The 20486-nt window shown below is 33.1% G+C and overlaps 1 protein-coding gene across 2 annotated transcripts in view; it reads right to left on the bottom strand.

The window, feature by feature from the left end:
* LOC309844750 (ephrin type-A receptor 6) overlaps positions 1-20486 on the bottom strand; it is a 519889-nt gene that overhangs the window by 398414 nt on the left and 100989 nt on the right. The window lies entirely within an intron of this gene.

Raw genomic sequence — 20486 nt, 5'->3', positions numbered from 1 at the left:
TCAAAACCAATCAATGTAATACACTACATCAACAAGCTAAAGAATTAAAATCATATGATCAATCAACACAGAAAAAGTAACACAAATCCAACATCCACATGATAAAAACACTCAGTATAATGGAGGGAGATTACCTCAATTTACTAAAAAGCATCTATAAAAACATATAGATAACATCATATTTAATGGTGAAAACTGAATGTGTTCCCCCCACTATCAAGAATAAGGCAAGGAGGGGCGCCTGGGTGGCTCAGTGGGTTAAAGCCTCTGCTTTCGGCTCAGGTCATGATCCCAGAGTCCTGGGATCGAGCCACGCATCGGGCTCCCTGCTCCACAGAGGAGCCTGCTTTCCTTCCTCTCTCTCTGCCTGCCTCTCTGCCTACTTGTGATCTTTGTCTGTCAAATAAATTAAAAAAAAAAAAAAAGAATAAGGCAAGGATGTCTACCCCCAGCACTATTATGCAATATAGTACTGAAAGTTCTAGTCTCTTCAGTAACACAACAAAGAGAGAAAAATCATGCAGAATGGAAAGAAAGAAATAACAACTATCTCTGGTTGCAGAAAGTATGATGGTGTATGTAAAAAAATCTTAATATACAACCCCCCTACACAAAACCCTCCTATAACTAATAAGTGAGTTCATTAAGATGGCAATATACAAGACCAACACATAAAAATCAACTACATATCTATATACTACCAATGAAAATGTGGAAACTGAAGTTAAAAACCCCATGCTATTTCTATTTGCTCCAAATCGAATGCAATACGTATACATTTAACAATACATCTACAGGATCCTCATGTTGAAAATTACATAATGTTGGAAAAAGAAATCAAAGACCTAAATAAAGGGAGAGATATGCTTTTTTTCATGAACAGAAAGACTCAGTATGGTAAAGATGTCAATTATTCCCCAAATTGACTTGTAGGATTAATACAATTCCAATCAAAATCTCAACGAACCATTTTGAAGACACAGACAAGCTTGTTGGAAATAAGGAAAAGGTACAGACACTAGAATATGTGCAACAGTTTTGATGAAGAAGAATCAAGAGGGAGGAAATATTCTACCTACTAAAGATTTACTTTGTAGCTATAGTAATCAAAACAGTGTGGTATTAGAGGAAATACAGACATACAAATCAATGAAGCAGAACAAAGAATCCAGAAATAAACCCACGCAACCTGGTCAAGTGATTTTTGACAAAGATTCAAAAACAATTCAATAAAAGAAGTAGTATATAGACTTTTCAGCAAATGACACTGGAACAAGTAGACATCCACAGGCAGAAGGAAAAAAAAAAAAAGAATCACAGCATAAACCTAATTAATACTAACTCAAACTGAATTACATATAATATCTATGTAAATTTACTTAAATGTAAGGCATAAAACTTTTAGGACAAAAACATAAGGGAAAATATTTAGGATCAAGGGCTTAGCAATGAATTCTAAGACTTGACACCAAGACATGATCCAGAAAAAGAAAAAAAGATAAATTATACCTTAACAAAATTAAAAACTTTAGCTCTGTGAAGACCATGTCCTGAGGATGAAGAGAGAAACTACAGATTGGGAGAAAATATTTGCAAACTACATACCTGACAGTAGAATAGCATTTAGACTATATAAAGAACTAAAAATTCAACAGTAAAAAAAAAAAAAACAATCAAATCAGAAAATGGGAAAAGGACATCAAAAGACATTTCACCAAAGAGGATATACAGATGGCAAATAGGCACATGAAATGATATTCAACATCATTAGCTATGCAAATTAAAACTACAGTGAGATGTAGCTACACCTATTATACTGATCAAAGCCAAAAAATAGTGTGACATCAAATGCAAGGATGTAGAGAAACCAGGTCACTCATATTTTGCTTGTGGGAACATATAATGGCATATACACTCTGGAAATCAGTTTGGCAGTTTTTGTATTCCTAAATATGCAATTACCATAACGTTCAGTAATTCTATTCTGAGCATTTATCCCACAGAAGTGAAAAATCATGTTCACAAAAACCCTGTAAATAAATTTACTTTGTCATTTCATGTGTAATATCAAAAAAATGGAATCAGGCAAGGTGTTCTTCAACAGAAAAGTGATTAAACAGACTGAGATATATCTATATCTATAGATATAGATATATATAAAATATCATGAAATACTACTCAGTGATAAAAAAAATTATAATATTGAGACAACTAGGATTAATCTCTAGCAGAAATTACGCCAAGTGAACAAAGCCATTCCCAAAAGGTTACATACTGTATAATTCCATTTACATAATATTTTTTAAAAATAGAATTTCAGAAATGAAAGAGATATTAGTATTTGCTGTAGGGAAGGGGATAAAGAGGTGTGATTACAAAAAGGCAATACCAGGGATGATTGTGGTGTTAGTACTATTTGGTACCTTGTTACACAAGGCTACAGAAGTGATAAAATTTTATGGAACTCAACATATATACACACACACACACACACACACACACACACACACACATTCCCAAATGAAGACAAGTAAAAGTGGGGAAGGCTAAAGAAAATTGGTATATCAATACCAATATCCTAGTTGTGATATTATACTATAGTTTTGCAAAACATTTCCATTGAGAAAGAAATTGGACAAAGTACATAAGCAGTATACAAAGATCTCTTTGTTATTTCTTATAGCTCCATGTGAATCTATAAACATTTCAATAAAAATGTCAATTAAAAATATAAGATTACCCTTGTCAGTAAATGCTTTTTTGTTGTTTTGGAAAGTATAATTATGTATTTATAAAGATGTTATTTAGGATAGGATATAGTGAATTTTCTGTTATTACTAAATGGGCTCCTAAGTGAGTATTAAAAAAATAAACTTGAAAATCCTCTTAGTCATCTTTATTTCCTTCTCTGTTTATAGTAAGGAATAGTACATGTAAATTTGTAAAGTAATTAATATGCATTTTCATTTCATGTTTACAAAATAAGAGGAAAATGTCTTTTATTACAAGCATTCTGTGAAGATGTACAAAGTGGACCTTGAAATGCATTTCAAAGAAGAAAACTAATGAATTATTTTTCTAGGAAAGTATAGAAGAATTGTACTTACGAAAGCAATATACAGGGGCACTTGGGTGGCTCAGTTGGTTAAGCACCTGACTTTTGCTCAGGTCATGACCTTGGGGACCTGGGATCAAGCCTTGTGTCAGGGCGCTGTTCAGTGGGAAGTCTACTTCTCCCTCGCCCTCTGATCCTCCTCCCAGCTTGTGCGTGCTCTTTTTTTTTCTCGCAAATAAAAAATAAATTCTTAAAAAAAAATAAAATAAAAAGAAAGCAATTTACAGACTTAGAGTTAGTATATATATAAAATAGAGGAGGGTTGGTTGCACCACACAGTATTCTTATGTTTTATAATGTAATTTATTGCTTATTACTTTTAGCAGTGAACTTTCCTGGTTCAATCAAAAGTACCTGAATTTAAAAGTGACAGAGGAGTCCTAGGCTCAAATGTCCTCCTAAAACAAAGTCTGATAACCTCAATGGTGAGAGTGTTATTCATGGCATTTGGTGACTGAATCTACTTGCTACTGAGAAGCTACTCCATAACACTGAAATTAATGATAAGTTCTTGTTAGAATTCATGAAACTGATACACAACATTGTGCTAAAGAGCATCTGTGGACTGGTTAGGCAGTTTTAATGCAAATTAAGACATTTCTCAAATTTAATTTCAGAGGCTCTGCAATGAGGCAAATCGTATTTCTTAGAAATCTCATCAGATTTCCAGTGCTTTCTTCTACAATTACAACAGTTCAACAGTTTGTTTAAAATTATTTTGTCCTTTGCTGTGGGAGAGATTTTTGCTGTTTCATGATGTGTGCTTTCAATTTCTGCCAATATCATTTGCTTGACTGAAGACTAAAAAACTGAAGCTTCTGTAAAAAGCACTCATTTCTGCCTCAAGTTATATAAATTTAAGATTCTTAAGTTCTAAGTGGTTTCTAAGGGAGTATCCTTAATTCATTTTTGCTTAGAAATGGGCTGTGGGCAGTTAAATCTCTGCACTGGGGGTAATTTCCACATCTTGGTCAGATTATTTTCCTGACTATTTTTTCCTCCTTTCTGATCACTACTAAGCTAGCTAGAACCATTTATTCAAAATAAAATGTAAGATATATATTGGTTAATGTAATATTCCAAAAATAAGAAAAAAGGATGGCTGATTTATGGTGTCAAGGCCAAAGTACTCTAAATATTGTATAAAATTCTACAAAAAGCTACTAGAAGCAGTTGCCTTCCTTATCTGTATGTGACATAAAACTCAGTCATGGCACACAGTTATAACTGAAGGAATTTCCATGCAAATATTTCTAGATTACAGTATGTCTATGAATTGACTTATTTCAATTTCTGTGCCATATGGATTCTCCAATGTGACAAATTATTCTGTATATAGTGACTCTTGGGTAACTAACTTCTATATTTCACTATTAGCTCTGATCACTATCTTTCTCATACAGTATAATATACATGTAATATATGTGATATTTTATGTCCATTTCTATCAAACTGCTTGAATCTCTTTTATTTCAGTTATTCTTATCTCTTCAATTATTCTATGGTAATGAAAAAATCCTTTACACCTTAAAACAACTTACACTAAAGTTTTTAATAAGCACAGTTGAGAACATAGATTCTTAGAAGTCTATAATTTCAGTTAAATATGATGGAATAATGAAATATTTATAGTTATTAGTAAACAACAGTTTGCTTTCAAGATAAATAGGCATAGGGGAGGTAGCCATGGGATCCAGATTTGAAGTTATCTTTAAATTAAAAGGAAAAGAAAATATCCATTGGTAGAATAAGACAAAGATGCCCCAAATGATCAGAAGACACAGAGAGTAAGGCTAAAGTGAGAGAAATAGCAACACCACCACTACCAAGCTACCTACCAAGTATTATGGTGAGAGGTACTGTATTATGTGATTTACCTGAATACTACAGGCAGAATATACCTTACCCCCTCATGTTCTATGTTGAAGCCCTAAGTCCCAGGACTTCAGAATGTGACTACCAGGAAATTGGGCCTTTATAGGATTAAGATTAGGATTAAGTTAAATGGATTAAGTTAAAATGAAGTCTTTAGGGTGGGCGCTAATCTAATCTGACTAGTGTCCTTGTAAGAAGACAAAATTGGGCCACCAAGAGACACTAGGGATAGGTGGGCATGCACAGAGGAAAAACTGTATGAAGATACAGGGAGAAAGGGTCTCTGCAAGCCAAAGAGAGGCTACACAAGAAACCAAACCTGCCAACACCTTCTTGGAATCCCAGTACCCAGAACTGGGAGAAATAAATTTGTTCATAATGCCACTTAGTCTGTAGTCCTTTGTAATGACAGCACAAGCAAACTAATATAATGGATTAACCTCTTTATCCCTCAAATTATTCCTGTATTACCATGCTCATTTAAAAGGCAAAGACGTTGAAACAGAGAGGTGTTAAGTGACTTGCCCCAAATCATACATCAATGAATATAATAAAAGCCCAGAATTCCAGGCAGCTAGTGTGCCTCCAGAGCAACATCGCTAATCCTGATTAATACCATTCAGAATGTGGTGGCTCAGTTTAGAGACTAACGGAATGTTAAAACTCAATGATTCATCATTTATTTATGTACCAAACATTTATTAAATGTGTATGTGCAAATGACATATTTAGACATGAGTGTAATACTTATCTTTTTCCTTAAAAAAACTTAGAATCTGATAATAGAAGAAGGAAAACATGCATGAAGAAATAAGTTAGAAGAAAGAATGAAATATGTTACCAAACTGTGAAAAATGACTATAAAAATTCAGAGGACAGAGTATGCCTTTGCTCTGGTAGATTCAGGAAAGCTTTGGAAATGAGGGTGGCATCTAAATGGTCCCTCAGAATACCTGAGGTGTCAGCCTGTGAAGATGGGAGAAACAGGATCCACAGGTGCACAGAGGGAGGAGGCAGTGGAAGATAAAAGGAGAGGTCTTTAGGGAGACAAACTGGAAAATGAGGGTGAGATAGGCAATGGAAAAGGATTAAAAATTCTTGGGAACTCCTGAAGCTTTCTGCTTAGTATGGAGGATAACCCAATCAACAGAGCCTGCATTTTCTTTCTTTCTTTCTTTCTTTTTTAATCCACAGAGAAAAACTGCTTTAGTTCATAGACTAAGTAACTGAGAAGTGACTTCAGATTTACACTTCCATCGGAATCCTTCTCAATCTAATAATTTTAAGACATAATTTTAAAGTTGTGACACTGCTTCTAAATTCTATTCTGGCTCTTTATAGTTCCACTAAAATACTGCTATCTTTAACTTCTCTTGTGCTTTGAAACTGTGTTTCTTTCTCCCTGTGGTACTACTGGGAGAAAGAGTTTATTTTCTTTCTGATTTTATTCTGCTTAAAGTCAATAAATCCATATACATTTTGCAATTTTATCAAACCTCTTAACATATTTTTTAGGTGGGGATTTGAATATAGTATAAAACAACATGCTTTGGAAGAGAAATTTCACAAGCTTTTTAAAAGATTTTAAATATCTTGCAAGTTTCATGGGCATAATGTTTTTGTTTAAGTCCCATGATTTAGAAACAGATCAGAGAACTGACTGATATAAACATGACCATTTCTCAACAAAGATGAGCTTATTAAAATGTTTTCCTTATAACTTTATACTCAAAATTACCTTTCAGAATTTTTGTGGAATTTCTTTTTATAAGCCCATTTTTATTATTTAATCTCTTTTTGTCAGATATCTTGCAAGGGACATTCTCAGCTGCATGATCAAATGCTTAGAAAATCTGAAGTGGCATGTGGAGTTGAGTATTTTGTTTAATTTTATACACGCAGTTCTTGAAAGCTTTTTTTTTTTTTTCAAACTACAAGGGAATTTGACACCCTGAGGGGTCTAATTTTCTTTGTCATCCACCTGAATAACTTCAATTAACATTAATACACATGCTAGCATGTCTGCTCTGAATATGTAAAATAAAGTAGTAAATGCTGGGATTGAAGGAAAAATCTGATTAGTTAAATAATACACTGAGCAATGTCATTAAGTAGGCCAGCTCTCATTAGGAGAATTGTTCTTCACTGAATCAAATGCCATAATTAAAACATTAACGACTCAAAAAAAAAAAATCTTAGTTTTTCCTTCAATTAAAGAGAGAAAAAAAAATGTGCCACTAAAAATGTAATTGGATTTTAGTAGAGTGACTTGGTTTTAAATCATTGTAAAAACTTAGGATTCAAAAATCATATGGAATAAATTTCCTAATGTATTTTATGCATAATATTTTTCTTGGTAACAATTATTCCTAGCTGATAGAAAAACATTTCATTAATAAATGAGATATAGTCATATTATAATGTTTTCTTTCCTTTTAAATCAATCATTACCTCTTCCATAAAAAGTGGTTGAGAAAATGCAACTCAGATAATAGTTTCTTATCTGCAGTGGAAAACAGTGTCATTTTGAGAATAGTGGGTAACTTATAAAGGTCACCTTGTGTATACTGTCATATTCATTAACAGTTCTTTTCTCTGTAAATCTGACAACAGATGGAGAGATACTTAAACCTTTTGGAATTACCTTCCATAAAAAGGGAACGTTAGCATGAGATTGATTAAGTGGAATTTACTTTTATTTTTACTTTGCTTTTTAACTTTAGTCAGTTATACAAAATTGAAACCATATCTCTAATCCAGAGACTTTAAGAAAAATATAGTCAAACAAGATGGTATTTTGTATACTTTAACATTATCATTTTTTAAAATTTTAGTAAGTTAATGGTATTTTAGTAAATCTGTATATAGATCATCTCAGTTTGAGGTTTTCTTTCTTTAGGAAGGAAAACTGTAGTGTAAAAAGGTCAAGTTCTTCATCAGCAAATGGAATCAAAAAGTTAAATTTTCATGGATAGGAACTGGAAACAGGGCTAGTTTCAGAGGCATAAAACCTGTGCAGCTACACAGGCTCCTAGGCTTAGAAGGGTCTTGGACTTAGTTTAATGTTTGCTGTTGAAATTCTTAATAATTTTGAACAAAGTGTACTACATTTTCATTTTGCATTGAGCCTTGCAAATTATGCAGCTGGTTCTGCCTGAAAATATGATTTTTCACATGCTGCTGGCTGGTTTAAAACTAGTCTATAGTAACATAAATAATGTGTTGACTCTTCTTCCAGTTTTTATACTTAATAAAAGTCAGGCTATTTACACATAAATTATTCACTGTTGATTTGAAGTCCTCAGTTTATTTTGTAACGTGCTGCAAATGTCAGTTTGAAAAAGCTAGCTAGGCAAAAGGAAGACATATTTTCAGATGACATTTTGGTCACAGACCCCATTCAGGGTCTTTAAAACTTTATTTATCTCCCATTGGGGTGGGGAGAAGACAACATGAAGAATCTAGTTTGAAAATCTGGATACGACAAAAAAATTTTATGATGAAATTGCATTAAAATATTGGTTTCTGACCATGTTCTGAATAATGTGGCATTTGGAAATGTATTAGAGCCCCCATCACCTTCCCAAAAAATAGAAACTGTATTAACAACTGTATCATTCAAACCAGGAAGCCCTTAAATTAAGAATGTTTTAAAGCCCTGTTAGGAATTATTGACATCTAATACCCAAAGTGATAACCCAATTCACTTCTCAGGAGGAGAAAAAGAGCAATCTGGAAACCTCTGGAAAAATAAGTGTGATAACTTGATGCTGAATCATTTCAACGTTGATGAATCCAGCCTACTGCTTCTAATAGATAAGCAGTAAACCATTTCTAAGATGGCTCTTCCCAAACAATAAAAGTACACCCTTAAACCTGACATTTCCACAGTGATGAATCTTAGATGAAATCATATGAAATGTCAAAATAAAGGCAGAAAAAAAATCAATATTTGTGTAGATGAAGCTATATAAGGTCAATAGTTTCATAATGTTTGTGACAGGCCATCCACGTTTTTTGTGTGACAATATTTTTTAATGTGCAATAACTCCAAAGCACTGAAAATTAATTTTTGAGATGGAATTACCTCTTGACAAGGATATAATTAAATTCATACTTTTTCCCCCTGAGAACACAGAATGATGTGGTAAATAAGCTGCCCCTTCAAGGTCAGAATTATGTTAGGTTTATAAACCCAGGAAAAAAGAACCATCCCTTGGGTCCAAATAAGTGTCACTTGTCTCTTTCCTTAATTCTCAGCCATGGGTCAGCAAAATCACAAACTATGCTGGATGCTCTTCCATACCTCCCACAAACATAAGTACTTGATGGGGTTAGGTACTGTGCAGTTGAACAAGAATACAGGTTTTGGACAAGTTTTGGGTGAGTTTCCCTCTCTGAGTTTTTGAAAGAGGAAGGATGATAACATGTTTCTCTCTACAATAATTTCACTCATTGTCTCTCTAATGGAAAATATTCACACCTTTACTCTACTCTAGAGAATACCAAATAGATTGGCCAGCAGAAGATTAGTAATTTAGTATATTTCAGAGGCCATATTCTATTTCTTCTTGATTTGCCTTCATTTTGTAACTTCTATTAAGTTTGACAGAGAAAGGAAAGAAAATTACAAGTATAACTCTTCTTTATTGTTTAAAATGCATCCATTTATGTGTAAATATTTCATACATAAATGGGTTTTTTTCTAATCTCTAAAGTTAAAAATAAAACTACTGCTCACAAAACAAAACAAAATAAATGGGGAATAGAAATTATTAAGAATGGGACATTCTTAGTTAATCTGAGATTTAGTTTTCTAATGAAATTTATTGTTTGCTAAATATTTCTGTGTTTCCTGTTCTGAAATTAGACATTTTATTTCCTAAGAGTGTGTGATTAAGACTATTGTAAACCAATACCGGTCTTTAAAGAAAATGACAATGGTAGAGAAAAAGAAAAGGAAAGGATGTGAATCTGTGTGTGTGGGGGAGGGACTTAACAAATCTCTTTTTGATTTTAAAGAAAGTTTTTAAATTGAAATTTTGTGAAAATGGATTGATATCCCATAGTTATCAAAAGTTTTCAAATAATTAACTGCTTGTTTAAATATCAAAACCACCCCTAAAATCATGACAGAACTAGTGGTGTCACATTTTGTATTTTATCTAAAAGTTTTAATTGTCTCATTACTTTTTACCTAATAAAATGTAGTTTGTCTTTAGTCCAGCTCAGGATATAAAAATACTTTAAATAATATATTTTTAAAAATTATAGCCTTTACATATAAAATATTTTCCTGTTTTAAAAAAAGTAAAAACAGTATGAGGGCAGTTGGAAGATGGCAGTGGAGTAGGAAGACTTTAGGCTTGTCTCATCCCATGGATACAACTGGATAACTATCAAATCATCTTAAATACCTCAGAAATCAATCTGAGGACTGACAGAACAATCCACATAACTAAAGGTAGAGAAGAGACCACACTGAAGAAGGTAGGAAATGTAGAGACACAGTTTGGAGGGAAATGGATCAGGGCCACTGTTGCAGGAGGAAGCCATGGCCACTGAGAAGTGCAAGAGATAGAGTAGTACAGAAGGGAGCACACATGGAAGATGAATCCCCATAGCAATTGGCTTAGAAAACAAGAGGGGTTGAATTTCTTTATTAACAGATAATGTATTATTTGCTTTAGTTGTATAGGTCTGTGAATCATCAATCTGACAGAATTCATAGCACTCACCGTAGCACATATCTTCCCCAATGTCCATAACCCAGCCACCCTATTCCTCCTTCCCTCCACCACCACCTCCATACCCCCAGAAACCCTCAGTTTGTTTCCTGAGATTAAGAGACTTTTATGGTTTGTCTTCTTTCCTGGTCCCATTTTGTTTCATTTTTTCAAGAGGGGCTGAATTTTGAGAGTTCTCACAACCAGTGTGGCTGAAAGACTGGAGTTTTGAAGGTTAGTAGGCCTGGATGGGATAGAGCCCAGAGGGCACTGGAGCTTAGAAAAAAAGTAAGGCAAACAGTCTGGGGACCTAGAGTGTGGAAACAGCAATCTGAATAGTGCCTGGGGCACACGGTGGCACACTCATCTTGGAGTGTGTCCCAGAGAGGCACCATTCACCACAGAGACCCCTATGTAAACAAAAGAACTGTCAGGTGCCACCCCCCCCCCCATTCAGCATAAGCATAGGAATACTGCAGGAACCACTGCAGTGTTGACACTCCCCACCAAACTTGCTTATACCAAGCCCTATATTCCCTACCATTCACCATTCACCAGAAGCACCATTCCCAGAGAGACCCCTATGTAAACAAAGGAACTGGCAGGTGCCATTTTCCTCTCCCCCACCCTTCAGCATAAGCACAGGATCACCTGCAGGAACCAGTGCAGTGTTGACACTCCCTACCAAACTTGCTTATACCAAGCCCACCCTGTCATGTTCGGTGGAATTTTCCTTCCTAGTCACACTTTCCTGAATCTCAGGGTGGTGAGATCCCTCCACAATAAGACTGGCCCAAGCCCCTGCTAACACCATGTCTCATAACCTGAGAGTTTTGCAGAGCCTTGGTTCTGGTAGTGTTGGCAACAGGTCTCATTTCATAAGCAGACCAGAGAATATCTAGTTAAAACTCATCACATTCAGGCCAGGGATAAAACACTGCCCACAACAAGCAAAGAGAACCTCTGCAGATGACTGGCCTAAAGGATAAAGTGGACATGACAAAACAGCAGAGTACATGCAGCACACATTGGAGTACTTCTTAAAGCACCAGGCCCTGGGAAACAGGGGATGGTACACAGTAGGGCACTTTAGGATTTCTTCTTCATAAGACCATTACCCTCAAGAATGAAAGATGTAGCTGACTTTCCTAACACAGAGAATCAGGCACACTTACACAAAATGAGAAGACAGGAATTTGTTCTAAATGAGAGGCCACAGCCAGAGCCCTATGTGAAACAGATATAATTAATATACTTGATAGAGAATTTAAAGTAATGATCATAAAGATACTCACTGGACTTGAGAAAAGAATGGAAGGCATTAGTGAGACTCTTAACAGAAGCTAAGGAATAACAAGTAGAGATAAAGGGTTCAATAAATGAAATAAGAAATATGCTTGATGGAATGAACAGCAGGCTGTAAGAAGCAGAGGAATGAATTAATGACCTAGAAGACAGAGTAATGGAAAGTAATCAAGCTGAACAAAAGAGATAAAAAAGAATTATGGAAAATGTGAATAGAGTTAGAGAACTCAGTGACTCCATCAGATGTAATAACATTAATATTATAAAAGTCCCAGATGAAGAAGAGAGCAAAAGGGGGAAGAAATAATAACTGAAATTTCCTTAATCTGGAGAAGGAAATAGATATCCACATCTAGGAGGAAAAGATAATCCCCCAATAAATCAACAAAAGCAGATCCATACCAAGCCATATTATAATTAAATCAGTGAAATACAGTGATAAAGCAAGAATTTTAAAGGCAGAAAGAAAAAGAAGAAGAAAAAGAAGAAGAAGAAGAAGAAGAAGAAGAAGAAGAAGAAGAAGAAGAAGAAGAAGAAGAAGAAGAAGGCAGTAACATACAGGAGAAACTCCATGAGGCTATCAGTAAATTTTTCAGCAGAAACTTTCCAAGCCAGAAGGGAGTAGCATGGTATATTCATAGTGCTGAATGGGAAAAATCTGCAGCCAAGAATACTCTAGCCAACAAGGCTACCAGTCAGAAGAGGAAGAATGATAAAAGTTTCCCAGAAAAACAAAAACTAAAGGAGTTCATAACTACTAAACTAGCCCTGTGAGAAATATTAAAGGGGACTCTTCAAGTGGCAAAAGAAGACCAAAAGTGACACTATGAAGTCAGGGAACACAAAAGCAGTAAAAATGAATATTTCTGTAAAAAATTTTAGTCAAGGTATTTGTACAATAAAAGGATGTAAAATATGACACCACATACCTAAAATGTGGGGAGGAGAGGAATAAAGAATGGGTTCAAACTTAAATGGCCATCAATTTAATATATACTGCTACATGCAGAAGACATTATATACAAACTTAATGGTAAATACAAATTAAAACCGCTAATAAATATGTAGAGAATACGGAGAAAGAATTCCAAACATACCACTAAAAGAGACCAGCAAACCAAGAAAGAGAGAAAGACAAGGAAAGATCAGAGGAAATCTTCAGAAACAACTAAAAAACAATGATTAAAATGGCAATAAATACAAAATTAACAAAATTTACTTTTAATATATACAATGTAATATTATTCATCCATAAAAAAGGATGAAATTTTCCCATTATCAATTACATGGGTAGAGCTGGAGTATCATTCTAAAGTGAAATAAGTCAGAGAAAGACAAATACTATACAATTTCACTCATATGTAGAATTTAAGAAACAAAATAAATGAGCAAAAGGGGAAAAGCAAGAAACAAACTCTTAATTACAGAAAACAAACTGATGGTTACCAGAGGGGAGGAGATAGAAGGATGAGGGGAATAGGTGATGGAGATAAAGGAGTGTACTTGTGATGAGTACTGGTGATATAAGTAGTTCCTTAATCATTATATCATAAATCTGAAACTAGTATACTACTGTGTGTTAACTAACTAGAATTAAAATAAAAACTCAAAAAATAATAAAAATAAAATAAAGCAGTATGTACATTTTTTGATTCTACATTTCAAAGTAATGGTAAGAGTTTTAGAAATGCTGAAAGTAATTATATAATGAAAATTAGAAGTTAAATATACATATTGAAATAAAAAAATTTGAAATCACAATGTAGATAATGGCTTGGAAAATAAGAAGGAACAGTCATATAAAATACAAAACACTTTGAAAATAAAGAGAAACAATGTCACTCTGTACCATATCAAATCATGTTTTTAAAAAGTACATTATAGATATTCCACTATCAGTTAGATATAAAAAGTCATGAAAGACCATCATTCTTACCATAATAATGAGAAAACACAAGTTAAACAAAACAAGTAACAGTTTTAATATGTACAGTTAAGATTATAGAAAATATTTAGAATTGAGTAGTAATGGAAATTTATAAAATGTAATGAAACCAATAGGTAGAATAAAATTTAACTTTAGGTATTTACAGTAGAAAAGAGAGTATTAAAAGAAATGATTTAAGCTTCAGTGCAAGACTGGTCAACAAAAAATAAAAGCACATTATGCTCAAGGAAAGAAAAACGACTACAGATATAAACAGATATAAATGACATTAAAAAACAAATAATTGATTTTTACTAAGCCCAAATTACTATAGTATCTTAAAAAAAAAAAAAAAAAACAACAACCACACACACACAGCTATTCCCCTAGCAATATTAAGATAATCCACCCCCACACAAATTACTAATTGCTAAATTACAGATCCTTCAAGCACAATAGATATTTTGAACAACCCTCTGCCAATAATTTGATAATTTAGGAGGAATGAAGAAATCTCTTGAAAAAACATCACAGTTGAAATAGTCACAAGGAGATACAGAATGGTTGACTAATTCTATACATTTTATATAAATAAATTGTCATTTAAAGATTTCCACAAGGAAATCTCAAGGATCACATGGTGTCACTGCAGATTTCTATCAAATATAAATAACAAGAAGAACAAAAAGAAAACTCTTTCAGAATAGAGTGATGAAACACTTCTCAAATGGCTTTATGTGACCAGTACAATCTTTTTATCATAATCTGACAAAGATGTTATAAGAAAAGAAAATTTATAGACCAGAATTCTGCCTGAATATAAATGTAAAAATCTTCAACAAAATTTTGGCCAATACAAACAATAATATATCACAATTAACTAGGGTTTATCCCTGAAATGAAAGGTTTGTTTAGCAGCCAAAATTCAGTAATGCAAGGTAAAGTTTCAAAATCAGTCAAAATGGCAACAGAATAAAGAAGGAAAAAACTCACACATCACAGATGCAGAAAAAGAAAGTGGTAAAATTCAATGCCATTTATTAAAAAAAGCAAACTTTTCAGAAAACCAATCATAGGAATAAACTTCTTTAATCTAATAGAAGTAAGTAAAAATTTATAAAGCTAATATCATACCCAACAGTGATGTTTCCCCACCTCCCCCAAATCAGGACCATAACATGGATGTCTATTATTACCATCTGTTCTGTATTTTATTGAGGTACTAGTCCATGTGATATAGCATGAAAAAAAAAAAGATATAACCATTAGAAAGAAAGATGTAAATCTATCTTTATTTGCAGATGATATGATTGCTTATATGAGGGGAGAAATGGATTCATATAAATTTTAAAACTTATAAGTGAATTTAGCAAAGTTGTGGATCCAAGGTCCATGTATAAAAAAAAATTGTATTTCTATATAAGGGTCAAAAGAATTGGAAAATAAAATTAGAAAACATTAGATAGGGATACATTAAATGAAAAATGTATAAGACCTCAACACTGAATTTACAAAATACTGCTAAGATAAATTCAAGTCAAAATATATGGAGAGAGACCAGAGTCACTGGAATTCTCTGATAATGGTTAATTCTACATGTCAACTTTACTGTTCTAAAGGATGTGCATATACTGGGCAAAATGTTTATTGTGTATGTGTCAGTGAAGGTTTTTCTGGAAGAAATTAGCATTTGATTCAGTAGACCAAGTAGAGATCAGTCCTCACCATTGTGATGGACACCATCTAATCCATTGAGAGCATTAATAGAGCAAAAAGGGGAAAGAAGAACAAATGTTCTCTCTTCTTTAACTGCGAGCTCATCTTTTCCTGCTGTCAGACATTGGATTTACTGGTTCTCAGGACTTCTGACTCTGGAATGAACACTAGTGCCTTCCTAAACTCATGTCTTTGGTCTTGGACTGAATTGTATGGCTTTCTTGGTGTTCCAGCTTACAGGCAGAAGGTTGTGAGATTTCTTAATGAGGTGAGCCAACTCCTATAACAAATCTCCTCTTCATGTATCTCTCTATATATCCTATGGGTTTCAGTTTCTCTGAAGAATCTTAATATAGCTCAATATTATTAAGTGTTTATTCTCTCCAAATTGATTTGGAGGCCCAATGTATCCCCATTCATAACTTAAGTATCTTTTATTTTTGTAGAAATTGATAAACTTATTTTTAAAAGAGATATAAAAAATGCAAAGTACATAGATTAGCCAAGCTAATCTTGAAAAATAATATAGATTTTAGAAACATTCCATCAAATTTCTTAACTTATAATAAAGCTACAGCAATACGTCAGTGTGGTATTAGCATAAGGAAAGACAAACAAATAAAACAGTTCAAATACAATTTAGTCATTTGGATTTTTAAATATCTTGGAAGTTGTCAATGCAATCAAAGAGAGGAAGGAAACTCTTTTCACTAAATGGTATGGGAGCAACTTGATACCTGTATGAAACACACACACACACACACAGCATTGATCCAAAACAAACTATCAATTTAATTTGATGAAAGCATCATCTAAATGACAATTGAGTATAATGGAGCTGTGTATTACTAAGTCTTCAGAGAAATCAGAGCAGACAAAGACAATTATGAGAACTTGAGGAAGACACAATTATTACAAGATAGGAGAGGGAACTTATAGTGAGTGTGTTTCAAAAGTATATTTGAAAATTTGTTCAGAGTCATCCATTTTTAACCATTTTATCCCAGAGAAAAGTGATTTGTGTGGCTAGAGTTCTCATCTTTAAGATATGGAAACCATTTGTTCTCAACACTTCCATGTTTCAGTATGGAGAAGAAGAATAGAAGAAATATTTTCCCAGTTTAGGTACTTCAGCAACTGAGCTTGAAAAAGCATCCAGTTCACCAGAATTGAGAGGAGAGCTTGTGCCATTGCACTGGTTACCACCACTCTTTTCTGCTAGATTGCTCAGCATCTTATAAAAGCAGGATATAAAAATATCAAGGGTAGCTTTCCATGGAACATAGATTTCTGTAATGGTGATGGGTCTGTTCAGATGGATCTCAAAGAAAGATTGTCACTACTTTGGCCATAGCAAAGAGAAACAATAAATAATTATGGAAGATTTCTATGTTTAAAATAATTCTTGGACACTTTGTAGGACCAAAAAGAATACAGCAAATTAAGCTGTAATCTAGCCTGGAGAAAATACATAAAAAATAATTAGTTGAGGACAAGTATTTGTTGAGGACTTCAAGCTTGAAGGCCATTTCAATGCTCTGCCTTTCCTTTAAGATACTGACTTCAAATTTACAAACAGTAGCAATAAGAACCAAGGTATTGTAAGCAGGGTTATATTCTTAATAGAGTATTAATTTTTGGAGCAACATTGATTATCAAATTGTACATGCTATTCTCAAATTCCCACAGGAAGAAATCATATTGAGCTTTCAAGTTATCCAAGACTTGATGTTTAATGTTTAATGAAGCTTGTTTTATCTCAGCTTCCTTTTTCTCAAACTTTCCAATGGTTCTCTTAGAGATTTTAATACATTTGAGATTAGGTGGTCTGTTCTGGCTTGCTTTTTCCAGACTGAGGGTTCATCTTTTCCAAGTTGATATATAAGCTTTCATGACGTCCACTGCCTCCTAACAACTCTGAGAAAGTAAAGTAACTCTTTATTGAATAAACATGGAGTTGAGTTTTCTGACATTTACAGTATGAGCACTTCTGATATGGTACTGAAAATGTAGGGAGGGATAGTTTTTTTTAGAGTCCTCAGAGGAACACAGGGTGGGTTTAAGAAGTTTGGCTTATCCTAAAAGAAAGAGTCACCAAAGTCTTCTGACCAGAAAAATTACATGACTAATCTGTTCTTTGAAAATTTATTAGTGTCTTTTGGAATAAATAATGGTTTTCAAAAGTAAAATTTGAAGTTATTATTTGATAGTGCAGTGACTTATGGTGGTTACTGTAAAAAGTTAAACCAATGACTTTTAAAAATGCTCATCTTTTTATTTTTTTGTATTGTTTTTAAATTACAAAGGTGGTTACTAGAAGCATTTTGTTTGTTCATCTTAAATTTTATAAGACATTTTTCCCAAGGGTTTCTTTCTGTCAAAATATGTTTGCTGATTCTACCTCTTTCTCAGAACTTAGTTACACTGTGTATTATTGAAATTATACTAAAACTTATCATCTAATTAGTGCAGTAGTTCTGGGAATAAAGAAATAAAAAGAGATAATTAAATACATAAGAAGTACTTGAATATGTTTCCAACAAACTAGCAGTTCTTAAATTACTTCAGCACCTAATTTTAGTGTATAGATGACAGATATTTGATTTTTATTACAAAAGTATTTTCTAAGTAAAATAAGAAATTTTCACATTAGAGTTTTACACTCTTCATTAGAGTTTTGTGCTCTAATTTAGATGTAAACACTTACTACTTACTACTAAATATTTTGTATTTAAAGATATTAAATTATTTTGAATAATTTAAATTAATAATTTAATTATTTTAATGACAGTACATCTAAATCATTGAAAAGTCTCTTGTACAATACTGTACTAAGTATACAGATTGGAAAAGTAATAGTGCTTTGCCTAACTTCTTATGGACAAGTAAACAAGAATATTACTAAGTTGTCCAGTATTCCTTCCAATAAATTACGCTACTACTGGGTGAAAATAAATCTTTAAATATTTTTATGTTTTTATATAACATAGTCAGACTGTGTTTTTGATAGAAATATTAAGAGTATTTTTGTAATACATTTTATGTATTCAATTAAAGTTTCCTCTACCTTTCCTCATAATTTCTGAACTGAATATCCAAAAATCATATACAAAATAAAAATCACCTACAAATCAACTACCCAAGGACTGTATGTTATTACAATTTTGTTATTAATTTTGCCCATATAAAATAATGAAAGCAAAATGTCAAAAAAGCAAATATAATTTTGCATACTGAAGATTATTTATCTGAGAGAGAGAGAAAGCAAATGCAATTGGGGGGTGCAGAGGAGGAGAAAGATAATCCCAAACAGACTCCCTGCTGAGTGTGAAGCCTGACTCAGAACTGATCCCACAACTCATGAGATCATGACCTGAGCTGAAACCCCAAGTTGTGACATTTAACTTACTGAGCTACCCAGGCAACCCTAATTTTGCATACTGATTTAAACTCACATATTCTGAAGCAAATCACAAAGTTAATTTCTGTTTCACTGTAAATTCTTTCTGAATTCATGAAGTAGTCAAACTACATGTTTCATAGTTCAGAATCATTCACTGGGTACACATAAGCCAGGGTGTAGAGTTCAAATAATGAATAATTGCTATTTATAAATTATTAATAATGCAGTAAGTGAGTTACACATTCTAACTAACAACTATAAAACAATGAAATAAATTCTGGACCAGAGGTTTGTTTATGATAACAGCAGAGTTCATAGAAGGATATTCATTTTATTTTTCCACGTTGATCAATAAAGATGACATAAAAGTCAAGCTTGAGCTGGGTTTTGAAAGATGCAAAGAAGTTAACAGAGGGATAAGATGGTGAAAGGCATTCTGGGGAAAAGGAATAGATATGTAAAATAATAAAATCGTATTTGAAGTAACGTTAAATTTCTTCTGTGTTACTAGTTTGTAAAATACAAGAGATGGAAGAGCAGTCAGATTTGAGCAGAAGTGCAGTCAGATTTGACCAGAAGTAGAAAGGTAATAGATTTTGGTGAACCTGCTTTCTTTTATAGGTGATAAGATTCATTGAAAGGTTTTATTTGAAGGCTAGACTTTCATAGTAGCAGTTTTGAAAGGGATACATTTTGAGGGACAGGAATGGAAAAGGAATTATAGCTTATTTTTATAATCATAGAAATGAGAATTGAACTAATGAGTAGTTTTAGCAAGGGACAAAAACAGGACATATACAAAGAACACAATTTATAAAATTATAATGAGGTGGAAATTCACATGTTGGTAGCAAAAATAAACACAAGGAGTTAAAGATGAATCCCAAGTTTCTGGTTTTGGTGTATGGTGGTAAAAGCAACAAAGAAAAGGGTATTTATTTGGAAATTGTCTTATTTTGTATTTGAGTTCAAATGACAAAACTACCAGAAGATGTACATTCCCCAGATAATTTTATTTTAATGCTAGTATTTTACATAAAGTAGTATTACATTTTTATGTAGTTACCTCTATTTCTACTTTTTTTTGAAACATAGAAATTTCACCTACCTCACGAAGTTTTGACAAGTGTTTAATTCTATTCTATACATATACATAATTATTTTAGTCAGGGTTCTCCAGAAAAGAGAACCAATAAGATACATATCAGTTTTCTCTTCAATAGAAGAAAGATTTATTTTAAGAAGTTGTCTCACATGACTTTGGGTCTAGAAAGTCTGAAAAGGGCAGCCAGGTAGGTTGGACATTCAGCAAAGAGTTGATGTTGTAGGGGTTCTGGGAGGCTTAGTGGGTTAAACCTCTACTTCAGCTCAGGTCATGATCTCAGGATCCTGGGATTGAGCCCTGCCCTGGGCTTTCTG

This window comes from Mustela nivalis, assembly GCF_964662115.1.
Source record: "Mustela nivalis genome assembly, chromosome: 1".
Classification (NCBI taxonomy): Eukaryota; Metazoa; Chordata; class Mammalia; order Carnivora; family Mustelidae; genus Mustela; species Mustela nivalis.
Note: the sequence above shows the minus strand (reverse complement) of the source record. Positions and strands in the feature narration are given on the sequence as shown.